The sequence below is a fragment of the Sus scrofa genome, chromosome 8 (assembly GCF_000003025.6).
Source record: "Sus scrofa isolate TJ Tabasco breed Duroc chromosome 8, Sscrofa11.1, whole genome shotgun sequence".
NCBI classification, from domain to species: domain Eukaryota; kingdom Metazoa; phylum Chordata; class Mammalia; order Artiodactyla; family Suidae; genus Sus; species Sus scrofa.
The window spans coordinates 12,449,238-12,467,214 of NC_010450.4; the positions used below are offsets into that span (position 1 = coordinate 12,449,238).

A 17,977-nucleotide genomic window follows, 5' to 3' on the forward strand; every position below is an offset into this window, starting at 1 on the left:
GCAGCCTGGGGATCAAGGACTCATTCTGACTTTCAAGTCCTGTCACTTAAGAAACACATTTTGCGAAGCTATAACTGCCATAGATGGGGATTCCTCTAATGCAGCTGGGCCGAGTCAATTTAAAACTTTCTGGAAAGTATGGCAGAGTTCTCTTGGGGTGCAGCGGGTTAAGGATCTAGTGTTGTTACAGCAGCGGCTTGGATGTAGCTGCAGCACGAGTTTGATCCCTGGCTGGGGAATTTGCACAGGCCACAGGTAAGGCCAAAAATAAAAAAATAAAACCTCCTCCAAAGCATTCACCGTTCTAGATGCCATTTCGAATATTCATGATTCACAGGAAGAGGACAAGATACCAACGTTAACAGGAGTTTGGAAGAACTTGATTCCAACCCTCAGGATGACTTTGAGGGGTTCAAGACATCCATGGAGGAAGTAACTGTAGAGGTTGTGGAAACAGCAAGAGAACTGGAATTAGAAGTGACAGAACTGCTTCAATCTCACAATAAAATTTTTACAGATAAGGAGTTGCTTCTCATGGATGAACAAGGAAAGTGGTTTCTGGAGTTGCAATCTACTCCTGGTGAAAATGCTGTAAAAATCATTGAAATAACAACAAAAGATTTAGAATATCACATCAACTTGGTTGATAAAGCAACAGCAAGTTTTGAGAGAACTGACTCCAATTTTGAAAGAAGTTCTACTGTGGTTAAATGCTATCAAGCACTATTGCACGCTACAGAGAAGTTATTCCTGGAAGGAAGAGCCAATCAATGCAGCCAACTGCATTGCTGTCTTGTTTTAAGAAATTGCCACAGACACCCCAGCCTTCAGCAACCACCATCCTGATCAGTCAGCAGCCATTGACACTGAGGCAAGACCCTCCACCAGCAAAGAGATCACAACTTGCTGAAGGCCCAGATGATAGAAAGCATGTTTTAGCAATAAAGTACTTTTTTTTCTTTTTGTCTTTTTAGGGCTGCACCCATGGCAAATGGAAATTCCCAGGCTAGGGGTCTAATTGGAGCTGCAGCTGCCAGCCTACGCCATGGCCACAACAATACTGGATCCAAGCCATGTCTGTAACCTACACCACAGCTCATGGCAACACCAAATCCTTGACCCACAGATCGGGGCCAGGGATCGAACCCAGGTCCTCATGGATTCTAGCTGGGTTTATTACCACTGAGCCGCAATAGGAACTCCCAGCAACAAAGTACTTTTTAATTAAAATATGTACATTATTTTTAGACATAATGCACACTTTATAGACTACAGTATAGTGTAAAATACGTTTCATATGCTCTGAGAAACAAAGAAAAAAATTCATGCAACTCATTTTATGGTGATATTCATTTTATTGCAGGGGAACCCACAACATCTCTGTGGTATGTCTGTACACACCTGCCACTGGGAGGAAACGCAAGCATGACATTAATAGAAGAGACAGAAACTGGAAATGCCTAATACCCTTGCTCAGGAAAATGCTGGGCACAGGCTCTACTGAATCAGAATAGCACCTCTGCTCTTGAGGAGAATGAGAGAAAGTTCCTGCTGCTGCAGCCATTGAAATTATATCACAGATACAATCAAGCACTAATGAGAAATCAGAGATAGGCAGATAATGAAGGGCAACTGCATATTATGCAACATTGAATTGATGTGAAACTATGTGATATAAAAATATTAATAAACTCTCAATTTATGCACAAAATTCAAAATTATGCAATTTTCAAACCTTTGTTTAATTCATCAGGAATTGTTTATTTTCAGTGTTATAATGCCAAGTGAATTGTAGACAGTGTTTACACCACTAGCACTCAAGCTGGTAAACAGAAATACCCATGATCAGAATAACTTTTGCCAGATCCGAGAGAAAATTAATCTTTAATTATGTTCATTTTGAATTATGCAAATTCTTCAAAAATCTATCCTTCATTAAAACTATCACTCTGCCTCTGAGAGCAGAGGAAAGACATTTCAGGAAAAGATAAAAACTATTTGCAAATATAAAGAGGCAAGAAAGAATTAAAGGAATGAGGGGAACAAAGAAAGGAAGGCAGAGAGGAAGAAAGAGAGTTTGAAATATTCAAGAAATAGAGAGAATCGGGGCAGAGACAAATGAGACCGACATTAGTCGTAATGAGACATTAGTCGTAAACCAGTGATTCCCAAAAGCCGGTCCTTATTTCACTACCGGGCCATGGTGAAGTTTTCATCAATCCAAGTGAAATAAGAAAAACAGAGACAGTGTTTTCTATAAAGCTAAATATGTAAAGGGTTTAATAGTTTCAAATGATCCCATGTCTTCCTTAATTTAAGGAAGACACTAAAATATCCTGTTGCAAAGTGCTGGGAAACAGGAGAAGACAGATGACAGGTAGGTTTTAACCTCCTTATTTAACAAAATAAAATTTGATTACCCTATATAGGTCCACAGTTTATTTTTCAGGTATATTACTGCTCCATAAAATGTAAGAGACAGGAAACCACAGCCATATGGTGGTTTTAGGTAATTGAACAAGGTATTACCAAGAAATTTAGGTAATTGAATATGGTATCAGATTAAGCACATTCAGAATAATTCTAGATATTGATTTTTCAGGACGTTTAAAAGTACATCAATAATTAAGAGGAACTACTAGAAGAATGTAAATAGCATGGGTGTGTTAAAAAAAAACAGAGGAAGGAGTTCCCGTCATGGCGCAGTGGTTAACGAATCCAACTAGGAACCATGAGGTGGCGGGTTCGATCCCTGGCCTTGCTCAGTGAGTGAAAGGACTCAGTGTTGCCCTGAGCTGTGGTGTAGGTCATAGATGCAGCTCGGATCTAGTGTTGCTGTGCCTGTGGTATAGGCCAACAGCTGCAGCTCCTATTCGATCCCTAGCCTAGGAAATTCCATATGCCATAGGTGTGGGCCCCAAAGAGACAAAAAAAAAAAAAAAAAGAAAGAAAGAAAGAAAGAAAAGAAAAGAAAAAGAAACTCCCAGATTGGTCATGAAAACCAAACCAACAAATAAAAACTGTCTGTGTTCTTTTTGTGCAAATCACATTAAAATAAGATCTTGGAAATTTAAAAATAACATGATGTAGAAAAACAAATCAGGCAAATGTTAACTCCTATTGTTCAGTCTGAACACCTCAAAAGAAAACAGTGTCACAATATCAATCTCAGGTGAAATAAAATACAAAGGAGTGGAACATTAAATGAGACAAAAATTTTTATGCTGATAAGTATCAAAATCAACCACATACCTACATTAACACTTAATAAAATAGTTTCAGTATATGTAAGGCAATAACTGTTAGAACAGCTGCACGAATGGACAAATCCATAGTCGTGGGTGGATTAATAGAATTTCTTAAAAAATTATGTTTCCTATACAAAAGTAGGCTTGAATGTCACAATTAGCAAGCTTAATCAAACAGCTATAGAAAGAAGTTGTACACAACAGACAAAATACATTTTTAAGCACTCATGAAACATTTAGAAATAAAGGTGGCACGGAGAATCTCGGTTAAATGAGAGATTATTCCACAATTCAGTGGCATTAGAAATTTATAACAAAAGATAATGAGCAGCATCCAACCCCCAAAATAACAACTTAGAAATTTTAAGATGCTCTTTTTAAATATTTCAAAGTAAAAGCAGAAACCCAAACCAAAATTAGATTCTTTCAATATTAACACTAATAATAATGTTATACAGCAAAGTCTTTGAGACGCAGCCTCGGTGGTATTTAGAGGTCTTTGATGTGTTTATTAGGTTAAATTACATGTGCTCAAGTCAGGAAATTTAAAAAATTAAAAATAAATATAAAGGAAGGGAAAGGAAAGGTATAATGTATTAAAATGTAAATTAATCAAATGTGAAAGAAACTATAAGTGTAACATAAATTTTAAAAATAGTCTTGGGAGTTCCTGTTGTGGCTCAGCGGTACCAAATCCAACTAGTTTTCATGAGGATGCAAGTTCAATTCCTGGCCTGGCTTAGTGGGTTAAGGATCTAGTGTTGATGTGAGCTCTGGTGCAGGTTGCATACACAGCTTGAATCCTGCATAGCTGTGGCTATGGTGTAGGCTGGCAACTACAGCTCCAATTTGACCCCTAGCCTGGGAATGTCCATATGCCACAGGTACAGCCCTAAAAAGACAAATAATAATAATAAAATTAAAATAATAAAAATAGTCTTCATCACTAAAATGAAAGTGGGTTCTTTGGACAGAGAAATAACAGCAACAGTAATAAAACTGGCAATGCTTTAGCATGTTTGATTACAAGGAAAAACAGAAGGAAAAAACAAACTCTTAGGAAAGAAAGAGAAGACAGGCATAGCTGCAGATCAAGAGATGTTAAAAAATATATAATTCTCTCTGGAGCCAACTACCAGGGTTTGAATCCCAGTTCCACCATTTGCTGGGCAAGTTACTAAATCTCTCCTCTGGGCCTCAACATTCATACCCTGTAAAATGGGTATAAAACAATACCAACTTCAGGGAGGATTTTGTGCTAGATAAATATATATATATGGTACTTAATACTATGCCTGCCACCATAGCAGGCAATGTATAAAGGTTAGCACTTATTACCAGAGTACAATTCCAGCTTTCATCTAGATGAAAGATATGATTTTCTAAAAATATATTAACGAACAAATTCAACTCAAGAAGAACTTTAAAAACCGAATAGGTTAATCATTAAGAAAGAAATGGAAAATACAAAGATTTAGAACTAATTGGACCCTTAGCCTGGGAACCTCCATATGCTATGGCTACAGCATATGAAAAGCAAAAGCAAAAAACAAACAAACAAACAAACAAAACTGAATGACTAGCATCCTTACTATTGCATTCAAGGGCCATTTTTAAGTAAAATAAGTGTTACTTAAACACAAGCAGTGTGATATCCAGCCACTCTGACAACCAGAAACATCTACTCAGTGACTAATGGACAGATTCGCTGGACTAAAGGATGATTCACCTCCTGGGTGGGGCTGGGTGGGCAGCCTGAGATTTCATCACAGCCCTCAGAACGGCCTGCCATTCAAAACTACAAATCGCTTATTTCTAGAATTTTCCATTTAATATTATCAGACCATCATTGACTACCAGTAACTGAAACCTCAGAAAGCAACACTGGATATGGGGAAACTACATTTCTTAATACATTAGATATATAGACCCTAGAAAAGTATTTCATAAAATTCAGTGTTCAGCTTAATTGAAAACAGAGACAAACAAAAAATCTTAAGCTAATAAAGAGTATCTACCAGCAGAAAATGTCACACTCAATGGTGAAACACTAGAATAATGCCCAGTCATCAGAAACAATGGGGAAACCAGTTATCGTCACAATTATTCAATATTATACTAAAGGTCCTGTTTACTGCAGAAATTGACAGAACACTGTAAATCAACTAAAATATATTTTTTAAAATAAATACATGTCCTGCAACCTCAATAATAAATAACAAAAAAGAGAAATTTTTTTAGAAAGAAAGGGACAAAGCAGCCCACGATGGTAGATAACACTATAATCCACTTAGAAACTCCAAGAAAATCCATTTTCCAAACTATTAGAATAAGAGCATTTGGTAACATGACCAGACACAAGATCAACCTGGAAAATTTAGCAGTTCTCTAAACACCAGCACTAACAAAGTATCACAAAGGATACCTGTTCACCTAGAATCCAGTTGCAGACAATGAAAATTTCTCCAGCTGGGTTTTTAACAGCAAGAAATTTATTTCCAGGTTTGCAAAATTATTAGAAAGCCTGGAGAAACAAGCCTCACCTAGGCCAAACTTCAGGAATTATAATTCCTCTATCGAGATTGAGACAACTGGGCAAGAAACCAGCCAACCAAGAAGCTGCTGAGCAGATAATCGCATGGCCTCTGACACCATTAGAAAAGAGATTTTTCAGAGTCAGAATGTTGTTGACCCCAGAAACAGAGGGTAATGAATTGAAGGAGAAAGAACAAGTTGTAGTGAATATATGTAGCATAATTCTCTTTATCTTTTAAATAGTTAAATATCACATCTGAAGTGCTTGGGTCAGAAGGTAGAATATGATAAATAGTAGCTAGCTATTTTGGAACTTTGGAAAAACGTTTGGAATGGTATTTTGTAAGTTCTGGAAGCTACTGAAGGGTTTTTTTGGGGGGGGGTTGTTTGTTTTCTTTTGTTTGTTGTTGTTTTTGTTTTTTGCTTTTTAGGACCGCACTTGAGCATATGGAAGTTCCCAGGCTAGGAGTCAAATCAGCTGCCAGCCTTCTGCAGCCTACACCACAGCTCATGGCAACGGCAGATCCTTGACCCACTGAGCAAGGCCAGGGATCAAACCCGTATCCTCATGGATACGGGAACTCCACCTGAAGGTTTTTCAATGGGAAATTAGTCTGATCAGATTTATGATTTTGAAAGAGTTCTCCAGCATCTGAGAGGAAGTCGAGTGATAACAGCTAGCATGTACTGAGTAGTCACTATATCCCAGGCATTGTTCTGAGGCCATGACATCGTATTTCATGCAATGTTCACAACCGCCCAACAGGTAGTAACCATTGTTCCCCCGTCGAAGAGATGAGGAACTTCAGGCAGGGATGGCTAAGCTGCAGAGTCAGAGCCAGTTACTAGTGAAAACGAAATTCGAATCCAAGCAATCTGACCTCAGACCCCACAACTTGACGCCAACAACTTTGGCTTTTTGGTTTGGTTTTCTTTGGGTGTTTTTTTTTTTTTTTTTTTTTCCTTCTTCTTTTTTATGGCCTCACCTGTGATCTATGGAAGTTCCTGGGCTAGAGGGTAAATCAGAGATGCAGCCATCAGCCTATACCACAGCCATGGCAACATCAGATCCGAGCTGCATCTGTGAACTACATGGCAGCTCGTGGCAACGCCAGACCCTTAACCCACTGTGTGAGGCCACATATCAAACCCACATCCTCACAGAGACTATATTGTGTCCTTAACCTGCTGAGCCACAGTAGGAACTGACAGTGACACCTTTGAATTGAAAGGGTCACCTAACTCTGTACCAATGAGGGGACTATTAAATTAATATTAGTCTATGTGACTGATGATGGTGATACAGACATGTAACAGTAGGGTCTGAGAAATACTTAGGTGCAAGACAAAAAATAAGAGTTTTAGAGAGAGGAGGAAGCCAAGGATGGGAAGAGGAAGTGGAAAATTCAAGAAGGTTTGTGGTGTCCGGCATAGACAAGTGAGTGGACATATGTATCATTAGCCTGGCTGAGAGATGGGTGATGAACTCAGTTTCAGACGTGCTGGCAAGACCTAGAAAAAGATGCCTTTGTCGAGCAGTAGCTCTAGTTGTAAGGAGGTGGGAGACAGATGCCGTAGGTTTCAAGTACAGGCTCTTCTCTCTCTAGCTGTGTGGTCTTGGGGCCCTTTGATCCCTCTGAGTTTCAGTTTTCTCATCTATAGAAAAGGGCGACCAAAATCTCCCTGCCAGATTTTGATGTGACTCTCAAGTGAGAGGATGAACAGAAAAATATATTGGCTATGAAATACACACACACACACACTCAATGGGATTTAAGAATCCTCCCCCGCCCCCCCCCCCCGGCCCCCGGCCCCGTCGTGCCTTAGTAAGAGGATTCAGCCCCATGTAGATAAAGTATGTCAATACTACCAGTCCTTCCTAGACTTGGTTACCATTTGGTCTTCTCTGATGAGAGTCAGCAGTGAGATCCCAATAAATGAGAAAGCAAAATGGCTTTAGAGATTCAAGTTTTAGCAAAATCTATATTTTCATAGTTTATACAAAAACTGGCTTCAATTGTCTTTCTGAAATCAATACACCGCATTTATAGAGACATTTTAGGAATAAAAGAACAGTGGTTTTTTTAGGATCAATAGTAAATGACTTGATTCTTACCCAGGCCATGAGCGCATCCAAGTTAACTCTTGGGAGCTGGGAGAAATTGTCCTCAAGACTTAGGCTGGTCCAGTTCTTCCTTAAGGCCCAGTGACCTCACCACCTTCCAGACAGAGTAGGGTAATCTCTAAGAGCACATTTTTTTTTTTTTTTAAGGGTATCAGACAGTAATGGGTTTGTGTTCCGGTTTTATCACTTTTAAGCTCTATGATCTTAAACAAGTTTTTCAGCCTTTTTAAGCCTTAATTTCCGGATTTGTAAAATGGGTATCATAGAATATCATAGCATCATCGGTTGTGGTTGGGATTTTTTTTTTGAAATGCACGTGTCTTGGGTCAAGTTTCCCATCTAAGACCCTCAGATGGAGAGTGTGCACAGGAAGCGTTTTAGACAGTGCTCCTCAAAGCCAGCACCTGAGGGGTAGTGAGGCTGCAGGACTGGACAGCAGGTGTACCACACAGGGATGCATCCACAACAGAGGCCCCCGCACACTCCTCAGGGAGCTCTGGAGCTGGGATAGCCCTTCAGAGTTGTCTCAAGTCGGGAGTTCCCTTCATGGCTCATCAGTTAACCAACACAACTAGAATCCATGAGGATGCAGGTTCAGTCCCTGGCCTCACTCAGTGGGTTAAGGATCCAGTGCTGCCAGGAGCTGTGGCGTAGATCACAGACGCAGCTCGATCCCGCATTGCTGTGGTTGTGGCATAGGCTGGCAGCTGTAGCTCCAATTCGACTTTTAGCCTGGAAACTTCCATATGCCACAAGTGGTGCAGACCTTAAAAAAAAAGAGAGAAAAGAAAAGAAAAAGAAAACTACATTCTTTTGCCTTTAGGACTTAGCATGGATCCTGACGAATGGTAGCTGCTTGTTATGGGTTGGACTGCATTCCCAAAATTCATGTCTTGAAATCTTTTTTTTTTTTTTTTTTTTTGTCTTTTTGCCATTTCTTGAACCGCTCCCACAGCATATGGAGGTTCCCAGGCTAGGGATTGAATCAGAGCTGTAGCCACCAGCTTACAACAGAGCCACAGCAACACAGGATCCGAGCCTAGTCTGCGACCTACACCACAGCTCACGGCAACACTGGATCCTTAACCCACTGAGCAAGGCCAGGGATCGAACCCGAAACCTCATCATTCCTAGTCGGATTTGTTATCCACTGAGCCACAACGGGAACTCCTTTGTCTTGAAATCTTATTGCCCAGTACCTCAGAATATGACTGTGTTTGGACAGAGGGTCTTTTAAAAGATGGTTAAGTAAAAACGAGGCCATTACAGTGGCCCTAATCCAATCGGACTGGTGTCCTTAGAGGAAGAGGAAATTTAGACCCAAAAGAAGACACCAGGGCTGACTGTGAGGACACAGCAAGAAGGCCTCCGTCCCCAAGCCAGGAAGAAAGGCTTCAGAGGAAACCAAACCTGCCAACACTTTGACCTTGGACTTTTAGCCTCCAGAATGGTAAGAAAATAACTTTCTATTGTTTAATTCACCCGGTCTGTGGTATTTTGTTATGACAGACTAACACACTGTCTAATGAATTGTTCTTGATTGATATATTGGCTACTTGGATCTCAGGAAGGTAAAGGGGAAAATTGATTATTTCACTTGCAATTAAACAAATATTTACCAACTACTGCCATATGCCAGGCCCTGAGCTAAGCACTGGAAACATTATAAAAATAAATAAAATGTGGCTGCACAACCTTGGTGAACTAACAGCAGTTGGCTGCAATGTAAATGAGAAATGTAAAATTGCCAGGGAGTGAAGCGGAAACAAATCCAACTAGCATCCCTGGGGATGCAGGTTCAATCCCTGGCCTTGCTCAGTGGCTTAAAGATCTGATCTAGCATTGCCGTGAGCTATGGTGTAGGTCACAGATGTGACTTGAATCCCATGTTGCTGTGGCATAGGCGGGCAACTGCAGCTCCAGTTCGACCCCCCTAGCCTGGGAACTTCCATATGCCACAGGTGTGGTCCTAAAAGCAAAAGAATAAATAAATAATAAAATAAAATAAAATTTCTGGGACCCAGGAGGAGGGGAAGATTTCAGCCCAGGGGAAGATTTCAGTTGTGTAAATGATCCCAGGATCCCGGCTGCACGATGCAGGCAGAGACCTAATGGTACAGGCAGCACCTTATCCCTAAGGCCAGGTGTGCAAACCCCAGACCATAAGGGATAAATAGAACTTGGCCTGGCTCAAATCTGTCTTTTCAGATCCCTCCATCCTTGGGCTCCCAGGAACTGGTCATTCTGGGAATCATTAGAAGTTTGCAGTGTTAGGATCAGTAACGCTTTACAAAGGTCACACGGCATAGAAACCGCCCTCCACCAAAGGCCCGGCCCACTGAGCAGAGCGTCCAGTTGATAACTGAAAAGCACAGGCAACAGATCCAGTTGCCTTGGTAACAAGGCCCCTCCCCAGTCTACGATACTCTCGTTAAAAGAAATAAAAGCTACAGGCCAAGGAAGGAAACTGGACACAAGGACCATATTTGGCTTAATTAGCTCCACCTAAGGAAGGGTCTTGGAAGAAGTCTGGGAGGCAGGTGTGCAGGGGCAAAGATGGGATCATAAAGAGACGAACTTGGTTGTAAACAACAAGAATTACATCTAAGTTTGAGAATTTCCTGGCCTCTGCGGTTCATCTTCCATTGACAAGGTTGCAGTGAGCGTAAATAATTTAAAAGTCTATGAGGCCAGCACACCTCATCGGATTTATTCCACCACCACGGCAAGAAAGAAAACTCTGGAGCCAAGAGAGAGCTCGTCCCCCTTGGGTGTTTGAAAATTGGCTCGAGTTACCAGCTTGCTGCCCTGATTAAACCTGACCCCCGGCACCCACCCAGAAGAGGCCACCAAAGCAATGGCAGGTGGATGTAAGGAGAATCCAAGACTTCTCTTAGCTTAGAAAATGCATGTCCCTGGAGTTCCCATCGTGACTCAGTGGTAATGAACCTGACTAGTATCCATGAGGACACAGGTTCAATCCCTGGCTTCACCTAGTGGGCTAAGGATCCAGCATTGCCGTGAGCTGTGGCGTAGGTTGCAGACGTGGCTAGGATCCCATGTTACTGTGGCTGTGGTGTAGGCCAGCAGCTGTAGCTCTGATTCAACCCCTAGCCTGGAAACTTCCATATGCTGTGCGTGTGGCCAAGAAAGAAGGAAGGAAGGAAGGAAGGAAGAAAGAAAAACTCATTTCCCAGATTCCTCTAGAACCTAGAGATCCTCACTATCTTATATTTCAGTCCCAATTTTAAATAATTCTCTCTTCTCTTAAATATGATTCTCATATTTAAAACTCAGTCCTTTGAGACCATTGTATTCCCCTGCAATTTTTTTAGAAATAACTAAAAGTAGAGCAAATGACAGTTTATGTGCTTCCCCCACACATTTCTCCAGGCAAAACTCCCCTTCCCTTTTCAGCCAATCACCAGAATGACTTTTTCCTTATACCTTAATCCAGTGTTTCTGTTATAAAGTAAATGACCAGGCACAGGCCAAATGCCTGCACATGTCAAGAAACAATGATGGAGTTGAGCAGAAAATAGCTCATAGAAAAGTTTTATGAGCCACAAGTGTTATATTTTATCCCACAATGTAGCCAGCCTTCCTGCATCATCGCCTGTGCTTCCCACACTCCCCCAGACGCCTCCATGTTGCTCATTAATCTGGTAGAAGAGTTGAATAATTCAGTTTGTTGTTTTTTTGGGGGGGTTGTTTTGTTTTGTTGTTTGTTTGTTTGTTTTACATTCCTGGTCATTGTTTCCTATGAAGTCTTAGGAGCTGAAAAATCTCCCCAACTTCTCCCTACCTTAAAGTCAAGAAAATGAATAAAATGCCTGCCTGGAAATGCTCCATTACAGAGAAGAAGCATATCATTTAAAGGGGCTTGCAGGTAGCTCCATAAAGGGGTCAAAGCCACACAAAATCAAACAGGAATGCCAAGTTCAAAGACATTTGTATTCTAGAGACTATAGTGAAATCTAGATGTGTCCTAATTAAATTGCTAAACACTTAATACCTGTAATGAGCTTAGGAAAAGAGCTCATTGTTTCATCTCAGCATGCAGCTCTAAGAAAGTTTTGTTTGTTTAATCTGGCTTTACCAATCCCACTGATTTGGGGCATGACAAAAACCTCTATTTAGAAAAATGGTTAGCTAGACCCCTAAGAGAGGCAGCATGGTGTGAGAATGAGGATATAGGCTTTAAAGTCAAAGAAATCTTGAGAGTTCTCTGATGGCCTAGCCAGTTAAGGCTCCTGCGTTTTCACTGCTATGGTTCCGGTCACTGTTATGGCGCAGGTTCGATCCCTGGCCCAGGAACTTCCACATGCCGCAGGTATGACAAAAAAGAAAAAAGAGGAAAAAAGAGAGAGAGAGATAGCCTGAAATAAATGTTGCAACTCTCATTAAAAAATAAAATTCGGGGAGTTCCCGTTGTGGCGCAGTGGTTAACGAATCCGACTAGGAACCATGAGGTTGCGGGTTCGATCCCTGGCCTTGCTCAGTGGGTTAAGGATCAGGCCTTTCCGTGAGCTGTGGTGTGGGTCACAGATGCAGCTCGGATCCCGTGTTGCTGTGGCTGTGGCGTAGGCCAATGGTACAGCTCCAATTCAACCCCTAGCCTGGGAACCTCCATATGCCGTGGGAGCGGCCCAAAAAATGGCAAAAAAAAAAGACAAAAAAAATAAAAAATAAAAATATAAAATAAAATAAAATTTAAAAATTTAAAGAAAAATAAAGTCAAAACATCAATGTTCTCACCTTGGACTTAGTATAAGATGCTTAACCCACCCTGAGAGGCCGATGCCTCACGACCATGTGACAATTATCATATCTAGTTTGCAGTGTTGTTTTAAGAGTTAAATAACATGATGCTTCTAACGTGCCTGGCACCATACTGGACAGAGAAGAGGCTCAATAAACTTTAGGAATGATGGTCATAATAGCGGCAAAGGGAACCGCTATGGTGATGACGATGGTGATGGAGATGAAAGCAAAGATAACGATGAGGATGGTGCTGTTGAAAGAAGAGGACCAGGTCCAGCTATTCCTCATCTGCACAGTCCCACTGAATAGGCTGCTCAGCCAGTAGAGTTGAAAAAGAGTAAGCAAGTGTCACACAGCCACCAATCCTGAGCCAGAGTCAGGACAGGACAGGAAATGAGGGCCGGAGATTTGATGCACATGCTCACGCACATACATGCAGATGAGAATTTCATCTCCAGTAAATCAGTCTTCTCAGGGCAATGTCCCCCAGCATGATGCATTCATGAATCAAAGCATCTATTATGGAGTCCCTCGCAGACCTGTCTATACCACAAGGCAGGCATCACACATCATTTTAGCCCAGATGCTTACAGGGATCTGAAACCATCGGCGGTTTCTCAACTGCCTGAGACCAGAAAATCTACTCCAATACAATACTGCACAAATGGATCCTTGCTGCTTGATGCATATTTGTGTTACCAACTGAAAACAGGAAGAGCAGCTCTTTTTAAACGTGAGATTCAGTGGAAGTTGGGGGAGATGGAAGACCAAGGGGGAAATTTGCCATGAGGGGTGGCAGTAATAAGTGCCACCAAGTGGGAAATATTGGAGCTCTGTTCCCAGAAACTGGGAGGCAGTAGCTCAAGGCAGAAAAAAATAACAATAATTATGTTGCTCAGAAGCTGACAGGGCACGTAAATCGGGTGCATTAAGCCCTGCCTGCAGATTCGCTTTCCAAATTGCATTTCAGCTGCATCCTTTCTGAGAGCTGGAATCCCCTCTTTCTGCCCACAGATTTCAGGTAAATTCTGCCCCTGCAAAAGGTAATTATCATCAGACTTTTGCTTGCTTTGCTTGTTTTTTTTTTTTTTTTTTTTTTTTCCGGGCATCACTGAGTCCCGCATTTTACCTGGTGAATTACCAACCATAAGGCAGGAGAAGGGCAGACAGTGTCCAGATCAGCCTCTCCACTTCAAATGGCTATTGCTGGTATGGTTTCTCCCTGCTCCCTTCCAGACAAGCCCCACTGGAACCTGAGCTTAGGTAATAAACCTCGGAAAACCACTGTTCAGGCAATTTCCAAGTTGCTAAGCTGACCTCCTCAGTCATCCTGGCTTTAAGACTTCACAGGGAGATCAGGCTGGTGTCAGCGTGTATCTAACAAAATGCGTTCCACATTTGTCACGCTGAAGGAAGGGGTGGGGCTGTGTCTGGGGGAAGCTCAGTGTCACGGCGCAAAAGCTGGAAGATAGGAAGGAATTGTCAAGTCACCTATTTTTAAAATACAAAGACAAATGATAGACATTCCTTTCAGTGGCAGGTTTTAAACACCGGAGTGAATTTTAAACTTCTGGATTTGGTGGCAAGCAAAGCATTAGAATACAAGACTCTGGAGTTCCCGTTGTGGCTCAGCGGTAGCGAGCCCAACTAGCATCCATGAGGACTCAGGCTCGATGCCTAGGCTTGCTCAGTGGGTTAAGGATCCATTGTTGCCACGAGCTTCAGTGCAGCTTGCAGATGCGGCTTGGATTCCGTGTTGCTGTGGCTGTGGTGTGGGCTGCAGCTCTGATTTGACCTCTTGGTGTGTGAACTTCCACATGCCATAGGTGTGGCCCCAAAAAGCAAAAAAAAAAGGAATACAAGACTCTGTATTTGAAGGGCCTCAGTGCTTCCAAGTTTTAAGTGCTCACAATAAAAGAAAAATAATTTTCGGGGAAAGCTTCTCTGCTGAGAGGAGTACCCAGGACTTCACCATTCTCTGGACATCTATGCTGAGATTCAGGCCCCAGCAGGGCTGGTGGTGGGATGTTACCTCTGGGGGTCAGATGGAGCAGAAGCCGGAGGTGGGGGTCATACCCATCCCTCCCCACCTTGCAGTCTGCCCATCTCCAAGCCTCAGTGCCCTTGGCCATCACCCCACAGGAATATGATGACACTCGGAGAGAACATGAGAGAGAGTCCAGAGCAGTAAATTATGTTGTTGTTGTTGTTGTTGGTTTGGTTTGGTTTGTTTGTGTGATTTTTGCTTTTTAGGGCCACACCTGTAGCATATGGAGGTTCCCAGGCTAGGAGTCTAATTGGAGCTACAGCTACCAGCCACAGCCACAGCCATGGCAACTCAGGATCCCTGACCCACTAAGCGAGGCCAAGGATGGAACCTGCAACCTCATGGACACTAGTTGGATTCATTTCCGCTGCGCCACATCAGAAACTCCCCCCAAGGTATTTTTTAAAGGATACCTTTGCCCAGCATGAGCCCACAGTTTATTGGACACGTAAGGGGAACACATTCATTTTCTACTCATTGAGCTTCTGTAGCAGGGAGAGAATTCCACCGTCTCCTCCTGTATTGGTCGGGGTTCTTCAGAGAAGCAGAATCAATAAAGCGTATTTACATATAGACGAAGAGATCTATTGAAGGTATTGGCTCAGGTCATCATGGGGGCCAAGAAGGCCTAGGATCTGCTGTCTGCAAGCCAAAGACCCAGGAAGGCTGATGGTACAGTTAAAGCCTGAGAGCTGGAGAGCCAATGGCATAGCTTACCATCTGGGTCTGAAGGCCTCAGAAGAAGGTTTGCCAAAGGCAGAAGATCCGTGTCCCAGCCCAAGGGGTCAGGGAGGCAGGGAGCCAATTCAACTTCCTCCACCTTCTTGGGCTCTTCAGGCCTTCAACTGATGAGGGGAGGCCCACCCACTCTGGGAAGGGCCCTGTGCTTTACTCAGCCCACCAATTCGCATGCTAATCTCCTCCAGAAACCCCCTCACAGACACATTCAGAAAGAACATCTAAACAGATGTCTGGGCATCTCATGGCCTAGTCAGGTAGACACAAAAAATGAACCACCCATTTTGCCCAAAGTGGAAATGACAGGAGGAGCATTTTCAGCATCCCTCCCCGCCTCCTCCCTCAAGTCCAAGAAGAGAGGAGAATAACTCCTCCAACTTAGGGTCTAAGCGAGTCGGGGGACCACTGAGACGTCCAGCTCAGGCCCGGTGAGGGGGATGCGTATAAAAGCCAACCTAAGCCTCACATTCTCTGTTCATCCACACGGGGCAGCTTCCAGGCACGCTCTCCCCCTGAAGCAGGGGCCAGCTGCGGAGGTGACAGGAGGGCCACCCATTCAAAGAGTGCTGGCAAGTCCTCCATGGCCACACGACCAAGTTTTATCATCCAACCCAGTCTTCGCTAGAAACAAGCAGAAGTGTTTACCATTTTTCTTCTTCTCTTTTTTCATTTTTTTTTTCACTCAAACACCCATAACATAAAATTGTAACTTTTTTTTTCTTTTTAGGGCCACGCCTGTGGCATATGGAAGTTCCCGGGCCAGGGGTCAAATCGGAGCCGCAGCTGCCAGCCTACACCACAGCCACAGCAACCCAGGATCCAAGCCACATCTGCGACCTGTGCAGCAGCTTGTGGCAACACCACATCCTTAACACACTGAGTGAGGCCAGGGATCGAACCCACATCCTCACAGACACTATGTTGGGTTCTTAACCTGCTGAGCCTCAAAGGGAATTCCACTATCTTAACATTTTTAAGTGTACTGTTCAGTAGAATTAAGTGTCTTCATTCTGTTACAAAAGATCAATACCATCCATCTCCAGGACATTTTCATCTTCCCAGACTCAAACTTGATACCCATTAAACAGGAACTCCTCATCGCCCCCTCCCTCAGCCCCTATCATATTCTAGCATGCATCAGAATTTCCTCTTCTTTAAGGCCGAATACTATTCTTTTGTATGTATGCACCACATTTTCTTTAATCATTTATCTGTGGGTGGATAAAGTTTGCTTCGACCCTTGGCTACTGTGAATAATACTGCCGAAGAGAGGTGTACAGGAGTTCCCACTATGGCTCAGTGGCTTAAGAACTGGACTAGTATCCATAAGGATTCAGGTTCGATCCCTGGCCTTGCTCAGTGAGTTAAAGGATCTGGCAGTGCCTCTAGGTTGTGGATGTGACCCAGATCTGGTGTTGCTGTGGCTGTGGTGCAGGCCAGCAGCTGCAAGTCCAATTCAACCCCTAGCCTGGAACTCCCACATGCCCCAAAAAGGACCCACCCCCAAAAAAAGAGAGAGAGAGAGAAGTTTACAAATATCTTGTCTCGCCCCTGCTTTCAATTCTTTGGGGTATAAACCCACGAGTGGAATTAATATCTCCATTTTTCAGACCCCGTCTCTCCAAAGGTCCTGATCTCAGGCCTAGAGAAGAATGTCACCTATGACTCTGCAAACCGCCAACAGACCTGGTTGCCACGTCCATCTCTAGAAGTTGGGCCCTACCCAAAAGAGCTTAGGGTAGGATGGGGTGGGGAGGCGGCTGAAACCCTGCCACGGCACCCACCTGGAGAAGGGCCTTGCCCTAAATCTCCCAAAGGTCCCCTGACTGCAACCCTCCATCCACGGGACTCCTATCCTCATGTTCCTAAATGGGTCACGTCTGGTGTCAAAGCAGGAGACAGATGGGTCCCAGGCTGAGCAACTGTAATGTGTTCCCTATGAACAGATAACTTTATCCATCTGCATCCTGCTTGGATAAAGGATCCTGCATCCACCTATTTCTCATTCTTGAGGTCAAGGAGACCTGTGGAACAGAACTAGGAACTACACATTCACGGACACGGTCCTTGGGGGTCTGAGAAAGAAGGGGCACCAGACCAGAGTACTTCCTGTCAACTTCCCATCACCCTTGTGCTGGATTCCATCCTGGCTAAAAGGTGCGCGCACACAGGGGAGGACCCTGAGCCAGGCCACATGTGGGCTCAAAGCCAGACCAAGGAAGACGACTGGCCAGAGGCATCCCGGAAGGACTGCTCCCACGCAAGGGATTTAAATGACCTCCAGCACATGCGTCACTCTCTTCCTCTCTTGCCCTTTCTCTGTCTGTCTCTGTCTCTCAATCCCTCTCCAGCCCCACACCCCCCAGCCCACCTGGGCTTTATCCACATCTGTCTTCTCTCTCTTCTCTCTTAGTAAACACTTATTTCCCTCACTACCCTCTGTCTCTTTGCAGAATTCTTTCTCCACAGGGACCAGGTCTGGGGACTGCTTAGAGTTCAGTGTTCTCACCCTACAGCCAC

The 17,977-nt window shown here is 43.3% G+C and overlaps 1 long non-coding RNA gene across 6 annotated transcripts in view; it reads right to left on the reverse strand.

The window, feature by feature from the left end:
- Positions 1-17,977, reverse strand: part of LOC100739688 — a 162,684-nt gene that overhangs the window by 85,818 nt on the left and 58,889 nt on the right. The gene's annotated exons all lie outside the window — the stretch shown is intronic.